Source organism: Mauremys mutica, chromosome 4 (genome assembly GCF_020497125.1).
Source record: "Mauremys mutica isolate MM-2020 ecotype Southern chromosome 4, ASM2049712v1, whole genome shotgun sequence".
In the NCBI taxonomy this organism is placed as follows: domain Eukaryota; kingdom Metazoa; phylum Chordata; order Testudines; family Geoemydidae; genus Mauremys; species Mauremys mutica.
The window spans coordinates 22,917,398-22,934,043 of NC_059075.1; the positions used below are offsets into that span (position 1 = coordinate 22,917,398).

Consider the following 16,646-nt stretch of genomic DNA (forward strand, 5'->3'; position numbering starts at 1 on the left):
TATGCCCATTGTTTACTCTACCAAACGGACAAACTCATAAAAAGCCACTGAGATTACTGGATGTAGGGCTGCAGGACCACAGGGATGTGAAAGCCATGAGGTTGTATAAAATATGATGTTCAGTGAAGGACTGGCAGTTATATGTACTGCCAAAGTGGCTGGATCAAGTATCAGCACATTGTGGGGACTGAACCTCAGTCATTTCAGAAAATTCTTGTGTCTTGGAAGGAACGGGGTCTGGCACTGTGCACCTCCTCCCTTTCTGCTTAACCCCAAGTTACTGCACTACTTATGTCTTTGATTAGTGACTTGAGACTCCTCTTTCCTAGGCAGGGGTGCTACCCTTGGGAGGTGAGTGAGAAGCTTCCATGATAGTGGATAGTGGACATGGTGCTTGTACTTTAATGGTACTGAGAAGTATAGATCATTATCCAACTATGTGCCTCTCTTTCTCTAGGTTAACTTGTCATTGTGTTCTTGCTTATTTGTACTTTAATATTGTCACTTCACCCAGCAAACCAGTGTCTGATGTTCTTTCATTCTCCTTCAGGAGAAGAAATAAGCCTGTGCACAGAGAGACACATCTAATCCATAGCAACGATGCTGCATATCTGTGTTTCCAGACCACTGCCAATTCTGATTGTAAATCCCAGGAAAGCAACCAGTAATGACAGGAGCTCAGTTGCTCTTTTCAAGTCACATGCAGCCTAACTTCTCCATGCGAACACAGACCAGACTACCATTTCATATTTAGAAATGATGTTTTCCAACAACTTTGGTTTCCCAGAGCAAGCACAGTTTTACCCAGTGAGTTGGGCTGTGAAGAGAATCTGTGACCCCCATCCCATATCGGGCACATGAGCATAGTTACATCACATTTTAAGACATATGGATCTCCCACCCAGAGTGAGTTCAGTATCTGATCTCTGTACCTTGGTATTTATTCATGTGATAAGTCTGTTTCTGATTATTCTTTTCTCTCTGCTGCATAGTTTAAGGGCAAGACTGTGGTTTGGCCGATGCACCCATGCAAGGGAGTAAGGGTGCCTGAAAAAAATAATCAGAACCAGACTAATCATATGAATGAATAACAAGGGACAGAGAACACACACCATCTATACAATCAGATACTATGCTCACACTGGGTGGGAGATCCATTTCTCTGGAAATGTGATGCAACTATGCTCATGTGCCACATATGTGATGTGTGTCACAGATTCCTCTCTCTAATCTGACTCATTGGGTAAAACTCTCCTGTGTGGATTGCATATCATAGCATTGCTGTGATATGCAGCTATCCTGTGTGGAGGACTTCATATCAGAGCAGGGGGGGAGATCAGCCTCCATCAGGGGTGTAGATAGGCAGAATGAGTGGAGCTTTTACTTGCCTCCCCACCACCTATGCTGATCCAGAAGAATAATCTGCAACTGGTGGTACAGACCTGTAGCATATTACTTTCTCCCTTGAGCAAGGGGAGATAATTGTGACTCTTAGAATCAGAATTTCCTCTCTACTCTGCTCCTGGGACAGTGCAGCTATGCCCCAGCCCACTGATCAAGGCAATTTATAAAGTGACAATCTTGCCTGATGCAATTCACTCTGGTTTGGGTACATACGATGGCCTTTTGGTGGTGGTTTCTGAGAGCTACACGAGGGGCTACAAATGGCTCTTATTGTAAAGTCAGACTACGGTTTAACTATGGATGCAGCTAACCAGTCACTGATGTGGAAGTGGGCCTACCTCAGCTACGAAGAAACAACCCCAGACTCTTAGAGTAAGAAATGTCATTGAATTTTTGTGTAATTGTGACTGTGTGAATGGATTAGGCAGAGCCTGTCAAACTTTCATATTAGTTTACTGTGACTAGCTTTGATTTACCACAGTATTAATGCTGAGGAGATGGAGAGTGGGTTGACACATTTTCACAGAATCATAAAACCATAGGGCTAGAAGGGACCACACGGGTCATCTTCTGACCCTCTGCCAAGATGCAGGATTTGTTGTCTAAACCATCCGAGACAGGTGGCTATTTAGCCTCTTTTTTTTTTTTTTTAAACCTCCAGTGAAGCCACTTCCACACCCTCCCTAGGCAGTCTGTTCCATTGTCCCACTGTTCTTATAGTTAGGAAGTTTTTCCTGAGATTTAATTTACATCTGCTATGCTGTAGTTTGAACCCATTACTCTTGTCCTGCCCTCTGTGGCCAGAGAGAACAGCTTTTCTCCATCGTCTTCATGGTGGCCTTTCAAATATTTGAAGACCGCTATCACGTTCCTCCCCGCAAAATCTCCTTTCTTCCAAACTAAACATACCCAGTTCCTTCAGCCTTTGCTCATATGGCCTGCATTCCAACCCTTTGATCACCTTTGTCACTCGCTTCTGGATCCTTTCCAGTTTATCTACATCCTTTCTATACATTGGTGGATGTCTAGAAAATTGGACACAGTACTCCAGCTGAGGCCTAGTAGAGCGGTACTATCACCTCCCATGACATGCCTCTGTTAATGCAATCTAAAATTGCATTTGCTGCTTTTTTGTAACAGCATCGCATTGCTTGATGAGGTGGTGATCCACCACAACTCCCAGAGCCTTCTCAGCAGTGCTGCTGCCAAGCTAGTTAGCCCCCATTCTGTATTTGTGCATTTGGTTTTTCTTCCCTAAGTGCAGCACTTTACATTTGTCTTTGTTGAATTTCATTTTGTTGGCCATAGCCCAGTTCTCCAATTTATCAAGATCCCTTTGAATTTTAGCTCTATCCTCCAAAGTGTTTGCAACTCCCCCAACTTGGTGTCATCTGCAAATTTGATCAGTATCCTCTCTATTCCTACATCCAGGTCATTAATAAAGATCTTAAATAACACTGGACCCAAAACAGATCCCTGTGGAACCCCACTCAAGACCTCCTTCCACTCTGACATCATTCCATTAAGAGTTACTCGTTTGCGGTTTAACCAATTATGTATCCGCTTAATGGTAGTTCGGCCAAGCCCACATTTCTCCATCTTACTTATCAGCAGGGCCGGCTCTAGACCGCAGCGCGCCAAGCGCGCGCTTGGGGCGGCATGCCGCGGGGGGCGCTCTGCCTGTCGCTGGGAGGGTGGCAGGCGGCTCCGGTGGACCTCCCGCCGGCATTGCTGCGGAGGGTCCACTGGTCCTGCAGCTCCGGTGGACCTCCCGCAGGCATTCCTGCGGATGCTCCATCGGAGCCGCGGGACCAGCGGACCCTCCACAGGCACGTCTGCAGGAGGTCCACCGGAGCTGCGGGACCGGCGACTGCCAGAACGCCCCCCGCGGTGTGCCGCCGTGCTTGGGGCGGCGAAATTCCTAGAGCCGCCCCAGCTTATCAGAATTTCATAAAGGACTGTGCATGGGCGTAATTTGGGGAGTCCAGGGAGGGCACTGCCCCCCCACCCCCAACAGAGGTGAGGCGTGGAAGGTGGCATGTGGGGTCACATGCCACTCCCCACTTTTTGTGAGTGCTGAACTGCCCTGCAAGGCTTGCTCTGCTCATTGGCCTTCTGGGGAAGGGAAGGGGGGGGCGGCTCTGTCCTTCCCATGTTGTGCCCGTCCCCCCCGCCCCCGCACACTTGCTGGGCCCCTGTTCCTGGCAGCCAGGTCCAGACAGGGAGTGGGATGGATTAGCTGCTCTGGGTTGCTACTGCTGCAGCTGGAGGCCGCCTCCTGGGTCATAGTGTCCACCAGTTTCCAGTGAGTGCCCATGGGAGGGGGCAGAGCAAGGGGGATGGAGGGGGGGCTGGGAGAAGGGAGGAAGACACAGTGGGGAAGGGGGATGGGATATGGCAGGGGGAAGAGAAGGGGAAGGGGGATGGGATGGGGAAGAGAATGGGATATGCAAATGTTTGTGGGGGATGGGGAAGCAGGAGCCCATTATGTGGTGTCTTCTTGGCGGTGGCCGCAGCAGCCCCAGCAGGGAGGTGGCCACAGCAGCGCAGGGAGGCACCAGAGCAGCCACATCGCTGCAGCAGCCAGTGCTCAGGTTGCCACAGTGGCAGCTGGGTCTCCCCTCGTTAAGCTGACCTGTCTGACCCAGCACTGGCAGCCCAGGAACCACTGCAGGCAGGGGGAGTGAACCAAGGGAACTGGCTTCAGCATGCGCACCCGTGCTTCCCTCACTCCCCCAAATATAGCAGCCAAACTAAGCCTATGGCACTGTGTCAAAAGCCTTGCTAAAGTCCAGGTATATTATGTCCACATTCCCCCTAACCACCAAACCAGTTACCATGTCAAAGAAGGAAGTGAAGCAGGTTTGGCATGATTTGTTCTTAAAAAATCCATGCTGGCTGCTATTGATCACCCCTTCATCCTCCAGGTATTTGCAAATTGAACGTTTTATACATTGCTCTAGTAGCTTCTGAGGTACCGAAGTTAGGCTGACTGGTCTATTTTCTGGTGTACACCACATCACTCAGTGAAGTGAAGGACATGCCAGTCACAAGCAGACTTGACGTGCCACAGAACTATATCAGTCTTGATCCTAATTTTCTCTACACAAATTGAGTTCACATCATGGGTTCAACCTTCCCTGGGATGATTACTAGCTTGATACTATGTTAAATGTTTTTAAAGGGCAAGGGAAATATGTCTAGCAAGGGATCATTTAAACCTAGGAAAACATGAGTAATTATAGGCATTTACATAACACCTTACTCTCAGAAGGATCCCAAAGAGCTTTACAAACAGGCTTACACAATCTCTTTACAAGACTCACTTAACCCACCACGGAGACGCAGGATAAAATTTAGTGGTGTTTAACAGTGCATGGGAACAATGTAGAAGACGATGTAAAAAATACTGTGTTCAACTGAATCTACAGGGGGATTTTTAAGGTAGCAGGTAACATGGTGCTAAAACAAGACAACTAGAGGGTCACAGGATTTAGAGCCCCTTAATTGTCCCTGCCACTGAATGGGGATAAGGGGTAGAATGAGGGAGAAAGGAGGACTCCAGTATTTTCCCCCAGGAATTGAAATTAGGGGGGTGTTCAAATTTACAGGGAGGTGAGGGCCGAGGGGTGAGATCGTGAGGGTGAAGGTGGGCTGTATGGCACCATAATAAAAATTGAAAAATGTTTCATAACCATTTTTAGATTTAACTCATGTTTTAAAATAATCACACAAATTAAAGTTGGCTACTCAAGCCTTCTATGAAGCACTACATCCTTCTTGGTTTCTTGTAATTTTGCACAACTCTGTTAATGAACTTCTCGAGTGCAGTGCGTTCATCTTTGGTGGCTTCTTGTGTGTTCGGTACTTCCAGTCCTTCAGTTGGTATGCTCATTAGTTCATTCACATGATCAGGCGGAAGGCGACTTCTTTCAGAACACAAAATTCTATTCAATGATGAAAAAGATTGCTCAGCTGTAGCTGTTGTGACTGGGAGTAGCATGAGATGAATTCCTACTTCTTTTATCCCAGGAAACATAGCACAAAGATCGGGTCAAGCCACTAATGATGATTTAAAAAAAAGAAGTTGAAGTCAAATCTTTAGTCATTCGTTGTATGACATTCCACTTTGTGTTCAAATTCTCTATTCTGTCCTGATCACATTCCAGCCTCATTGCTGGTAGTGCCTCACTCCACTCAACTGTCGGTATTTTATAAGACCGGCATCTGTAAAAGCTACGTGATAATGACTTACCAATTCACTTACCCTTGATAGGGAATTTGATGCTAGATTTGGCAAAGCTTCTGTTACCTTTGGGAAACTTACCTCATGTATGGAATAACAAGTTGCTAACTCTGAACACAAAGATGTCTGTTTATCAGGCTTGTGTCGTTAGTACCCTCCTTTACATTTGTGAAAGTTGGGCTATGTACTCCAATCAGGAGTGGAGATTGAACAGTTTCCACCTCCACTGTCTCAGAAAAATCCTTGGTGTTACTTGGGAGTAAGGTGACCTGATGTCCTGTTTTTATAGGGACAGTCCCGTTTTGGGGGACTTTTTCTTATATAGGTGCCTATTACCCCTCCACCCTCTATCCCATTTTTTCACAGTTTCTATCTGGTCACCCTACCTGGGACCGACGGATCACAAGTAACAAGATCCTTGAGAGAACTAGCCTATGGTCTAAGTAGACTATGCTGGACATTTGCTGGCTTCACTGGCTAGGACACATGGAGCGCATGCCTCAAGATCATCTACCAAAGGCTGAGCTCTATGGTCAACTTAAGAACCACAGAAGAAGGCCAAAGCTCCGATAGAGCGACAAGGTCAAGCAAGGCCTCAAGAAATTCAGCATTCCCATAGACAACTGGGAAAATCCTGCCCATAATCATTCAGTTTGGAGAAGCCGGGTTAAGACTAGTGCAGTCACTGTGGAGAGCCACCGGAGATCCCAGGCTGAGGCCCGCAAGTGATCCAGGAAGCAGAATGTGCTTTGTCCTTCATCTGGTGAGTGGACCTGTAGCCACTGTGGAAAAGTTTGCCACTTGCACATTGGGCTCTTTTCCCATACAATTGCTAAGAACTAGTGACGGACCAACTTTGTCGCATCTCCTTTCATCTGTCAAAATGTTGGATGGCCACCTAATAACAGTTGCAGTAATTTGAAGACAACACCCCAAGATCACTCATGAGAAAGCCAGCAGGTTTTCTCAGGTTGTACTAATTTGAACTTCAGTCCCAGAGCATCTTGTATTTTTTTTGCAGGATGTTCAGTATTTTTGGACTCTTGTTGGAAAAAAGAGTATAATGAAAACATTAAATGTATGGCTTTTTAATATCTTTTGAAGATTCTGCAGCTTGTACTAGTGTTGGCTGAATACATCATAGAATCATAGAACTGGAAGGGATGCTGGGAAATCTAGTCCAATCTCTTGCACTCAAGGCAGGACTAAGTATTATGACCATCCTTGACAGGTGTTTGTCTAACCTGCTCTTAAAGACCTCCAGTGCCAGAGATTCTACAACCTCCATAGGCAATTTATTCTAGTGCTTAACTACCCTGACAGTTAGGAAGTTTTTTCTAATGTCCAACTTAAACCATCCTTGCTGCAATTGCTTCTTTGTTCTTGTTAACATTTGAGGATAGGACAAATTTTCTCCCTCCTCCTCCTTGTAACAAACTTTTATGTACTTGAAAACTGTCATCATGTCCCCCCTCAGTCTTCTCATCTCCAGACTAAACAAACCCAATTCTTTCTTTCTTCATAGGTCATGTTTTCTACACCTTTAATAATTTTTGTTGCTCTCCTCTGGACTTTCTCCAATTTGTCCACATCTTTCCTGAAATGTGGTGTCCAAAACTGGACACAATACTCCAGTGCAGAGTAGAGAGGAAGAATTACTTTTTGTCTTGCTTATACTTCACCATGTCTTCCAGAGAAGTTTGCAGCTCCACAGGTGCACAAGCAGCCATCAGTTTGAGGTCCAATTTACAAGCATTTACTGTTCTAAGATATGGGTTGCAGGCAATATGTCTTCTATAACCTGAATATCTAGAAATGCATCTACTGGCCTACCACTGACATCAAGATAGCATTCACAGTGACTTAATACTTGATGCCTATTTGCGTTAGTGCATTCATCATCCATGTATGCACATTTTTTCAATGTGGTGAGAGAGTTCTTCGCTTTTTCAACTGCTGAGTTACACCCCATGCTTCTAAACAGTCAGTTAAGTTTCTTGCAGAAAGATAGTGAGCATTTGCCAGTCTTGTTTGGAACCAGTGTCCAACTTCAGGATTAACCGCTGACAATGAAGTGAACATTGGTCTCCAATTTGTATTGTGTGGTATCTCTTGCTTAAATAGAAAGTATGATGCGACAGCCACGTTTGTTCGCATAAACTGTGTCTCCAGCATTCTTAACAGCCTCATTAAGTACTTCTAAAATTGGCTTTGACAGTGACTAGCTTATAAGGCATTCTGCATGTGGATGCAGTCCAGAGGCTTGGTGTTTTGCAGCCTTTTTCATGTAGTTTGTCAGCATTGGCTTTGCTGATCCATCTGGCAAATCAAGCTCTTCACTTTTACCAGTTGTAACAGTGAGAAACTTTCCTTCTTTGTAAGCCTTTTTGCAAGAGGTGCACTAGTATCCATCTTTTCTAATTTCAATAAAAGGGACAAGTTTGATCGACAAGATCAGGAACTGCCTTTAGGTTGTGTAGACAGTTTCTTCAGTAGGTAGCTGTGTTTGTGCTTTGGGTTATTCAGATGTAGATACAACACTTGAACCTTCACATACCAAGAATATATCAACATGTTATGTTCTTCATCATGGTTGGTTTGACCACGGGGGGGGGGGAATGATGGGAGAGTTTGGGGGGGGGGAGGATGTAGGGAAATCTCTGGAGGACTCCTTGCACATCTCACCTAAAGACTTTGGACAATCACAGGGTAAATCACCCTGAAAGAGTCTGGGAGGTGGAGCATGCAAGGCAGTTTGGCTCTGCACTGCCCCCAATTTACAGCTGTGCACAATCTTGCTGTTAGACTGAGAACTAATGGGGATATTTATGAAGCCACCATCAAAATGACAGGAGATGATGTAGGCATGACAGCACAGTATGTCTGAAATGTTATGACATACCACTATAGCCTGTGACAGGCTATAAGGGAAAAGCAAATGTGTGTGTCATGCTTTTGAGTATCAGCTGCATGGCACAGAAAACTGCAGTTCCATATGGATTAGTGTGGATTTAGGTTATGGCTATCCCACGCTTTACCAGATTACTTGGGAAGTGAAGTTACATCAAGCTCTCCGTTGCCTTGTAGTTGAGTCTTTTTTTTTTTAAAAGGTGGTTCTTGTCATTTGCCTGTGATTTGAAACAACAGATACTAACCTATGTCAATGCTCTTCATGACATTGAATGGAACTCTCATTATCCCGTTATCAATGTGACCCTGTCAGGAGTGCAAGATAATGTCATGTCTCCAGTTGAGAAACACCATCATGTACTTTAGTTTCTGGGCCTCCAATGATTGTTGAGATAGCTGTTTGTGTGCTGGATTGAGAGTTCAAATGTTGTTGATCACTGGATGATGAATGTTGCAGTTAGTGATGTGTGCTTTGTTGACAGTGATACGGATCAGATTCTTGATGTGATAGGAGGATCTTGATGGAGAGAAAAATGCGTCAAGAGGGACCCAGGTAGTGCCTCAGCACATGTAAAAGGACATGAATCAAGTGGTATGTAAGATTGTTTACATACGTTCCTCCATGCATGAAAACTGTACAGCTAGCAAAATGCGTCATTTTGCAATGGAGCACACTTGATTCTGTACACTCCGAACTCCCATGTAAGAGATGAGCGTGCAGTGAAGACAGAAATGGGCCAAAAATGAACATTTTTGACTGGGGTGAGTAGGACTCTGTAGCTATGCACCACTTTCTGCAGGTGGAGATCTCTGAGCCAAATAAAGAGCAGAATATGGTGCAAATTAATCAGTCTTAGTAGCGCACTATGATACACTTTTGGAGTTAATTTCTTTTTTATTCACACAGAGAAAGCAGACTGAAGCCCTAATGAATCTGGAAGAAAAATTCCACAAAATCTTTCCTGTACTGAATAATTATCATGCATTTAAAGAGTGGGAATGCATGTTTAAGAGGCAGGCAGACCATAATTTGCCCTACAACTTTTTCTTGTTCCTTTCCATCTGAAAAGTTATTTTCACATATATTTTTATTTTCTGTTTCTCAGGGGGAAGGAAAATATAAGTGAGCTCTAAAACACAAGTTGTTATGGAGCTCTTTCTCAACTTTAGTTCTCTTTCACTGATGAATTCATTAAACAAAATCTCAACAGCAATAAATGGTGTGATGAGATTAAAAGAATGAATGCTAGAGTTCAGATACTGAACTTTTTTTTTTAAACCAGTGGGCTTATTGACGTGAAGGGAGTTGTAGTTTAAACACCAAGGTCAATTATTTTGTTAAATATTATTTAAAAGTTACTGCCCTGAAACGAAAACAGAGCTATCCTTTTCCTAAACATTCAAACAAGGTATTCTGCCCCCCCTTTGTAAATTGTACTTGATAACTTCTATTTGATCTTCAAATGTAAACAGTTTCTGTTTCAGATTTGTGTGACAAACTGTTTCTAAAACGAAAATGATCTTAAAAGTTAAGAGCTGCTGTTTACTTTCCCTTCTTAATCCTAAGAACAGCTTTTTGTAAGAAAAGCCAGTTGATTTGAGTCTGGTATTCTCTGTCTACATTGAATGTCAGACAGGTCTCTCCATTCATCCAGAAAGAAAACAATTGATGTATTTTTGTGTGTCGGGTTAATAGGAAATAGTTTGGAAACTTCATTCAGATTTCTTTAAAACCAGTATGGACCGTGAATTAAGGTCCAATGGAGCTTTGTGTTTTTAATCAGTCTAAAACCTAAGAACTATCATCGAAGGTAACAGTTGCCTGACAGAGCGTGTTTGTTTGTTTTTTAAATTGCATGGACAAAACACGGAAAACGATCGTTCAGATTGTTGGGATCAGTGGGCGGCGATTAAAACTCAGGAATGAGTGAGAGGAGTGCATGATTTATCCCCAGCTCTAACCGTGAGACTTTTGAACAATCCAGTTAGCCCCAGGTAAAACGGGGCTAATAGCTATCCAGCAAGGATGTGAAGAGGCATAATGCGTTGCTGTTTGCAAAGCGCTATGAACTCCTCGGATGCTAGGGAAGTGCAAATTATTATGATTAGTTCTTTATTTTTATTTGAAGAAATGTCTCGTTTTGGGAACTCCCTAGGCGAAGCTTGGGCTTTTCTCTGCACGCCAGGCACGTGGTGCGAAATGCCAGAAACGCTGTAGGCTACAGTGACACGCAGATCATAAAATCCAGCTAAGGAAAACCTCGTTCTTCGAAAGAACCGACTGTTCCAACTCAAGCTGAGTGCGTTGTTTATTTGTAACTATCCGTACAACCTATGGGCAGTACGGGGACGCGGGTCATGGCTGGAGCTTCTTGTGAGCTCCCGCTCATAGCACGAGAAATGCAGATCCCGGCAGGCTTGGGTGAGACATCGCTGAAAGGGACAGAAGGGGGAGGGGAGTTCAGCCAGCCACACCCCAGGGCTGCTGCTGCTTGCAGCCCCTCCGCTGGTGTAAATCGGTGTAGCTCCCCTGGAACCAGTAGCTCTGGGCCGATTTACACCACCTGAGGATGTGCCTCCTTTGGCGCGTAGTGCCAGGGGCGCGGTTTGTAAATCCATTATCTGCACCCGCCCCTTGTCTTTGCCTGACAGGTATCACCGAAAGGCAGCGGACTGGATTCCAGTCTGCCCCTGGCTACCTTCGCGCTCTGCCCTCGCACTGCAGCTGCCATTTCATCCATGGCCATTCTTGCCCTCTCCCCGCACAGGCGGCCGGGTTTTTTTGCTATTGGTTACGTTCAAAAGAATAAAATCTATTTCACCCTCATGCTTCTCCCAGCCTGGTCTGCAAGCAGCGAATAAGCGCCAATGTCTCCAATGGCTCGTTTGTGGTCGCTCTAACTGCGCTAAAGTGTAACAAACAAATCCGCCGCGTAGACTTGGAGAGATTCCCGGGGGGGGGGGCGGGGGCGGGGGAGCCCCTTAGCTACGGGACAGAATGCTACGTGTCTACCCTTCCCTCTTGTCTAGTTCACCCTTGCTATTTTCCCTTTATTGTTCCCTAGACTCTCTATATTCCCTCGACTCTTAGTTTTCCCATTTCCAGCCCCCGAGCAGCACAGAGAGCGCAGATCTACTCCTTTCACCACTTCTCTTTGGGGCTGAAGATCTGGACTGACCAAAATAATCTGTTTTAAACCTCTGCTTGTGCTTCCCTCCCGCCAGCGGAAAGGCGTCGTTCTTTCTGGACTCAGCTTTATTTTTCGTTTTTCTTCTCCTCCTCCTCTCCCCTCCCCCCTTCTTTCTTTCTTTCTGGCCAACTGGGATTTTTCACACACTGTCCTCCTTTCCCATAGTCTATTGATCTCAGCGTTTATTAAAAACCAGCCTCTGTAAAGTGCTGTCATCCGGGCACAGGAAGGAGAAGGAAGTACACTGGGTATGTGAGGACAGGGGTCGGCTCAGATGTTATGAGGCATAGTGCATTCATCTCTGTAAAGTGCTTTGAAATCTTCAGATGCTGGAGACGTCTAAATTATTTTTATTTCATTAAGGGAAAAAGTGGTGATGGTTTTTTTTATTATTTAAAAGAGTAGCAGCTGGGTTAGTCTGTATCCGCAAAAAGAACTGGAGTACTTGTGTCAAACTGTCTGTAATGGGCTATCTTGAGTATCACTACAAACGTTTTTCTCTTAATTAATTAGCCTCTTACAGTTGCTAAGATAACTCCCACTTTTTCATGTTCTCCATATGCGTATATATATCTCCTCACTATATGTTCCATTCTATGCATCCAGTGAAGTGGGTTGTAGCCCACAAAAGCTTATCCTCAAATACCTTTGTTAAAGACTAAGGTGCCACAGGTACTCCTGTTCTGTTCTTTCTTTTTGTGATTTTTTTTTTGGAATTCATTACCCAACTTTGGGGGCCGGGAAGAGAAGGGAGGAAAATAAGCAAATCTGTATGAGTCCCTACTAAAATACAACGAACAAGCAGCATTCGATTGAAGGGATCTTTCTGCTTTCAACAGGAACCAGCAAGGTGTTCAATATCCTTGTGACCTATGCCCCGCTCGAGAGCCTCCAGGAACAGTTCTCCACAAGTGACCAATGTATTGACCTGGGCAGTGCAATGAGCACAAACCCATTGCACCTAAGGGGGAAGTGAGCCGGCTGCTCCTCCTTCAAACTGTCCCCATTTAGTCCAAGTGTAAGGAATTCGCCAGGATAATGGAAGTTCGAATATGCAGGCATAGCGGGGGGCGCTGGAAAAATTATCGACGAAAATTCATTGGCCGCCCATCACCCACTGAGCCCTTTGCATTAATCAGATGCTAGCAAGCCAAAGCAGCGTCTCCACCCCCCAATTCCGTTACACAGGTCAGTAAACCCAAAACACCCCCCCGCAGCTCACGCAAATCCTTTATCGAAAGGTTGGGTAGAGCCCCATTTTCTGTATAGACAAACCCCCACCACCACTTGATCACAATTTTCCAATTTTGACATTTGCTGAGTCAAAACGGACGCCGGTAAAGTTATAGTGGGAAATAAAAACAAATCAGCCTGCTCGCCCCTAAGATCAGTTTTGCTGAAATTGCTAGTGGTGAAGTGGGAGGGGACCGTGCAAAGCGTCTGAGTTAAGTACCATCCCCTAATGTGTGTATATAACAAATGACATTAACAAACCGCAGAATCAACAAGGAGCGAAATAGACCTCCACCTTACACTGTAAGCGGATCTAAACCCGTAATCACTAAAAGTTTTCTCCTTGCAGGCGGCGTGTTGTTGTATTCTGATTCTTACGCATAAATGATTAACAATCAGCGTTTACAAGGGCACAACCAAAAAAACAGCTTAAATTGATCCGAAGCGCACACCCTGTGCGGGAATTGGCACCACACAGCCCAGGAACTCAGCGGCTCCTGCGAATGGTCAGTTCCAGCAAGGAAGGAAACATTCTGATCTGGGATCGTGACCAAATAATAACGTGTTACATAAAGCCAAGGGCTGTTCTTATCAGCCAGCCCGACCTGAGGATGAACAAGCCGCAGGAACCGATCCAAAACCAACCCTGTTAAAGAAGCAACTGTGAAATGCCAACTCTCTCCGCTCCCCCCACCCCCTCCGATCAACATCGCCTGTCTGTAACCGGGGCTTTTAACCAGCAACCGAGTGTGTGTCGTGGAGAAATCCTCCCTTAACAAGATTTATCAAGAAACATTTAACTGGGCTTTAATCATATTAGCAAGAGCCCAATTAGGGCGGCGAGAGGAAGAGAGGCGGCGTGGGGAGGGAAGGGACTGGAGGAGGAGGAGGAGGAGCCGCAGACGGTGTCATCTGAGGACAAGCTCGTTTCACCAGGGGCTGCGCATCCCAGAGCGGGAGGGCGCGATCAGCCAACGCTTTCGTACCGTGCCATTTCCTTTCCCTGCAGGGGGCGGGGGCGCGTGTGCAGGACTATTAAGGCCCCGCTGATAGACGGGTAGCTATGAAACGATTGTGTTGTGTCTCTCTCAGGAATAAAGCGAGAGCAGGGAAAGGAGAGAAGGAATCAATGCAGCTGCAATAGACTGGGAAGCGAGGACAACATAGGTGCTGGAACTAGGGGTGCAGGGTGCTGCAGAACCCCCGGCTTGAAGTGAGTTCTAGTCTACACTGGGTTTACAGTTCGGTCCAATGGCTCTCAGCACCCCCACGCTGTACAAATTGCTCTAGCACTCCTGGCTAGTTCTAATATCAACGCGCAAGCACTCGTGTAAAGACCTACCAAGTCTCACTCCTGCCAAGGAGATCACCCCCCGCCCTCATTTAAGGAATAATTGTAAAGCCCCCCCCCGATTTCCTCAAGCTTGCTGTGCCTCCCAAGGAGTCATCCCCCCCATAGGTTTGCTTTCAGGACCCCGTCTTCCCAACCCCCACGCTCATTGTCACACGCTCGAACAGGCGCTCTTTTCTTTCCTTCCCTCCCGCCCCCACTAAAGCGGATGAAACCCGGTTCCAGACGTTCCCAAGGGGAACTTTGGCCTCCTGCTGCGTTTAATTCGATTTGGAGGTGTTCGAATTGGGGCGGCTCCGCGCCCTCTGCGCCCCCCCCCCCGGCCCCACTGGAATCAATGGAGAAGAACAATTTTTTGGAAGACATTAAGGGGGCGGAGGGGAAGTTTCCATTGGGGCAGAAGGGGGCACTTGACTAGGGGTTTAATTTCTGGCCCTGGAAGGTTTAGACTCTGCTCAGTGCAGGATCCCCGGGGAGCAGGGGGCATTTCGAGTGTTTCTTTCGTTTAGTGGCTCGGTAGGACCTCGCCTGTTTCATCTGCCAGGAAAACAGTGGCAGGCGAAACGAACGAAATCAGTAAGGGGAGGCGATGAAATGCGCCCCCGGCCCCGGATCCTGACCCTGTTCGGTCCACCCGAGAAATGTTTGGTCGGGGGCGGGGAGTGGGGTTGGATAGTGACCAGGGCGCTTCCTGAGTTAAAAGGGGAAGGGACATGATCACCTGAGGAGAGAGCCGTGGCCCCGGTAAGGAGATAGGACAGCTAACTAGCCGGGACCTCTGGGCGCACTGATTTTGCGGCGCGCCTCGCTGCCGCCCTTTCATTTGCTTCCAGGTTTTAGGTGATAAGCTCCTTAGATAACAAGACACCTTTTGCCCAAGTGGCTCTGGCTCTTTGCTGACGCACACTGTACAAAGGGTTATTGGTTTTAAAGGGGCGGAGGGGGGGGCAGGGTTTAAACAGGGTTTCCGGATTATTATTCATTATTATTTTATTCAGATGAATTATTTATTTTCCCTCCGCATGCAAAATATTAAGGATGTGTCTCTCTGCCCCTCCCCCCGTATCTATCCGCTACCTTCCAATAGAAGCAGGCCGTTTTTGGCGAGCAATAGTCAACTTTGCGGAGCGGAGAGGGCTCGGGGGGGAGAAGGGGGGAGCTGAGGTTAAACTGACTTGCCAAGGAGTCTCTGCCAGCCGTTAACACCCGTCTCTCTGCTGCTACAGCCCAGGACAAACGAGCCCTGCTGGACGCTACCCTCCCGGCTTCCAGATGTTGCAGGCCCGCAACATCTGGAAGTCGGTCCGCCGAGCGCTCCGGGGCAGCTGGGCACCCTGCAAGGAAAGCCACCCCCCCCCCGGGGCACAGCGCTCTCCCCACGCCGCTGCTCCCTCCTCTCCTGAGGCTGCCGCCGGCAGCTTCCTCCTTGTTTCTGTCTTGGCGGCAACCTGTGGCTGCCTCCCTTTGAATCTTACCTTGCCAGGCTGTCTGCGGAGCGTATCTAGGCGCCCCCGCCTAACTGTGTGTGGCCAGGGGGCTCTCTAAGAACGCTACAGAAGGGGTGTTAGCTGCCTCCGGCACTCGGAGCCCCAGCCCCAGCCTTGCGCGCACTGCGCCGGCTGCTGGCAGCCGAGCCGGGTTCAGCTGAGGACAGCGGCGGCTCCAAGCCTGCGCTCTAGTCTGCCTGCCAATGGCTCCGGAATACTGATGTTGCCGAGGCGGCCTCGGCCGGGAGGTGACTCTCAACGGGCCACGGCAGCCGCCGATTAGCGGAGCCGCAAGTCAACCGAGCGGGAGGCACCTCTTGGCCGCGCCGCTCTCCTTCCCCGTACCCTGGTTCTGCTCCGCGGCGGGATGGAGGCCGGAGACACGGGACCCCCCCCAGCCCGAGCCCAAGCAGCCTGTTACATTTACCCCGGTGCGTTCCCCTTTAGAGCAGCGCAGGGGGCACGGACTCGGCAAACCTGCCCCGGAAACGCACCCGCTCTCCCCTGCTTTGGCCGCCTAATGTACGAGCAATTTGCTTCCGCCTGGGGACTCTGGTGTGACTGCCAGGCAGTGCTTTCCAGAGCCAGGCTGCTCCTTTCGGAAGTAATGAGGAGGTTCGGTTTCTTCCCCTGCCAGCCTGCGCGGCCAGCTCCCCCTGGGATCTGAAAGTCAAGCTCGGTTCTTTCTGGATTCTGCACCATCACTCAGCCATGATGGCGGTTGAAGATGGGTGAGCCCACGCAGAATCCGCCTCGCTCTCCCAAGGCTGTGCTGGCCCTACAGTGCTGAACAAGTGAAAAGAGTGAGCTTTACTTTTTAAATA

The 16,646-nt window shown here is 47.4% G+C and overlaps 2 long non-coding RNA genes across 3 annotated transcripts in view; one reads left to right on the plus strand and one right to left on the minus strand.

The window, feature by feature from the left end:
- Positions 1-15,936, minus strand: part of LOC123369296 — a 35,750-nt gene extending 19,814 nt beyond the window's left edge. The window contains exon 1 of the long non-coding RNA XR_006578989.1: positions 15,811-15,936. This is a non-coding gene — a long non-coding RNA (uncharacterized LOC123369296). The remainder of the gene's footprint in view (positions 1-15,810) is intronic.
- The window catches only part of LOC123369294, a 264,984-nt gene continuing 258,311 nt past the window's right edge, over positions 9,974-16,646 (plus strand). For both annotated transcript variants that reach the window (XR_006578988.1, XR_006578987.1), the window contains exon 1: positions 9,974-10,860. This is a non-coding gene — a long non-coding RNA (uncharacterized LOC123369294). The remainder of the gene's footprint in view (positions 10,861-16,646) is intronic.